General features: G+C 44.3%; 1 pseudogene across 1 annotated transcript; it reads right to left on the bottom strand.

Annotated features, from left to right (window-relative positions):
• Positions 1-575: 575 nt before the first annotated feature.
• LOC122434900 lies at positions 576-2,085 on the bottom strand (annotated as a pseudogene). Its single transcript, XR_006267494.1, has one exon. The product of XR_006267494.1 is annotated as an adenylosuccinate lyase-like (transcript).
• Positions 2,086-2,587: the final 502 nt, after the last annotated feature.

Genomic DNA, 2,587 nt, shown 5'->3' with positions numbered 1-2,587 from the left:
TTTTTGATGTTCTTTCTGAGCGTAGTAGAAAAGCTTTTGTATACACATATACAAAAAGTTCGTATAATGTATATTTTAGAAAACTTATGAATTTTTACCTAGCTAAAACATTTATGATGTCTTGATTCCAGTTGTTTGACTTGGTATGAAAAGAATGCTAGATTTCTAATTTAAAAAATAGATATGGAACAAGCAACAAAGTTTACTGTATAGCACAGGGAACTATAGTCAATATCTTGTTAATAACCTATACTGGAAAATAATCTGAAAAATAGTGTATGTATATATGTATAACTGAATCACCTTGCTGTGCACCTGAAACATTGTAAGTAAACTATACTTCAATAAAATATATATATTAAGAAAAACAAAGTTATTATAAATATTGGCTGTATTTCCTGTGCTGTACAATATATCTTTATGGCTTATTAATTGGTATACATTTTAATAATTAGAAATGTCTCTTATTAGTAGGACATTTATCCAAAAAGGACTTTATAATATGTACCATATATGCAATAGGAGAATACAGGCAGAACTCTATTCGTTGGGCTTCACTTTATTTTTTTTTTAAGTTAACAGAGCCAACAGTGGTTTTTGTTTAATTATCTTCCAACTCTACAGACATAATTCTGCCTTCACCTTCATCACACTTTCATATGATTTTAACAGGGGACACACCTCCTCTTCTAAGAATCTCTGTACCTGCTGGGATGCATGGCTGGTGAAAGAAGAAGGATCCAGCAAATGGTCCAACTGGGAGTGGATTGGACTGAAGTAGGCATCAGCCTGGATGCGCTTAATGAGGTCGTTGTCACCCCCTTCCTGCTTGACCACGGCAGCTGCCTGCTGCGAGAGCACTCTGATTTTCTCATGGCAATCCTGGCAGTTACCCCCGGCTTTCACCGTGGCCATAATGATGTTCTCTGTGGCCATGAAAGGCAGCTCCTGCCGAATGCGCCACTCAATTACTTTGGGGTATACCACCAATCCTTCAGAAATGTTCTGCAACGTATTCAGTACAGTATCTGCAGTGAGAAACGCCTCCACCAAACAGATTCGCCGGTTGGCACTGTCATCGAGCGTGCGCTCAAACCACTGCTCAGAGGCCGTCTGCAGGGGGTCCATGACAAGGGCCATCAGGTGCCGGGCCAGGCTGCAGCACCCCTCTGAGCACATAGGGTTCCGCTTGTATGGCATTGCACTTGAGTCAATCTGCTGTTGTTCAAATGGCTCCTCCATCTCCTTGAGGTTTGCCAGGAGTCGTATGTCGGTACAAATCTTGTGCACCAATGCCCCCAAGCTAGCCAGCAGAGAGCACCTCAATATCTACTTTTCGTGTATGGGTCTGCCCTGTGATGATGAAAGCCCTCTTGAATCCTGCCTTTTCTGTCACCATCTTGTCAAGCTGTCCTACCTTTTGGTCATCTCCCTCGAAGAGCTGCAGGAAGCTGGCCTGGGTGCCAGTGGTACCCTTCACGACTCGGAAGCGCAGTTCATCCCGGACACGCTTCAGGTTTTGGAGATCCATGCACAGATCCTGAATCCAGAGACAGCAACGTTTCCCAACTGTGGTCAGCTGAGCAGGCTGGAAATGTGTGAAACCTAAGGTGGGGAGATCGACTCGTTCCTTGACAAAGTCGGCAAGCCGAGAGATCACCCTGGCAAGCTTTGGCAAAAGCAGGTCAAATGCATTTCTGAGAATAATCAGGTCTGTATTGTCTCCCACATAGCAGGAGGTGGCGCCAAGATGGATAATGCCAGCAGCTTTGGGGCAGCAGTGGGCAAACGTGTGCACGTGGGCCATCACATCATGTAACTGCTTCTCCTCCTCAGCTGCCATCTTGAAGTCGATGTTGTCCAGGTTTGATTTCATCTCCTGGATTTGTTCATCTGTGATAGGCAAAGCCAGTGCCTGCTCGGCCTCCGCCAGCCACAGCCAGAGCTGCCGCCAGGTCCGGAATTTGTACTTGTCGCTAAACAGGAAGCACATCTCCGGGCTGGCATAATGGAGGCAAGCGGCGAGCGGTAGCTGTCGTGCCCGCAGGCCGCCTCCCGCCCGCCACGGTCGCCCCCCACGGCCATGCCGGACTCTGGACCCCGCCGGAGCCCTGGGCTTCACTTTATTGTGCTTTGCAGATACTGGGTTTTTTACAAATTGAACGTTTGTGACCAGCCTGCATCGAACAAGTCTATCGGCACCATTTTCCCAACAGCATTTTCTCACATTGGGTCTCAGTGTCACATTTTGTTAATTCTTGAAATATTCCAAACTTTTTAATTGTTATTCTATTTGTTATGGTGAACTGTGATCAGTTGTCTCTGATGTTAACACTCTGACTTGCTGAAGGCTCAGATGATGGTTAGCAATTTTTAGCAATAAGGTACTTTAAAATTAAGGCATGTACATTGTTTTTTCAGACATACAGTTATTGAACACTTAATAGACCATGGTAGAGTATAAATATAAATTTTATATCTGCCAGGAAACCAAAAAATTCACATGACCCATTTTATTTTGAGATTTGATTTATTATCATGGTCTGCAGTCAAACCCACAGTATATCCGAGGTCTGCCTGTAAATGC

Source organism: Cervus canadensis, chromosome X, assembly GCF_019320065.1.
Source record: "Cervus canadensis isolate Bull #8, Minnesota chromosome X, ASM1932006v1, whole genome shotgun sequence".
Lineage (NCBI taxonomy): Eukaryota > Metazoa > Chordata > Mammalia > Artiodactyla > Cervidae > Cervus > Cervus canadensis.
This window is presented reverse-complemented; position numbering and strand designations above follow the sequence as displayed.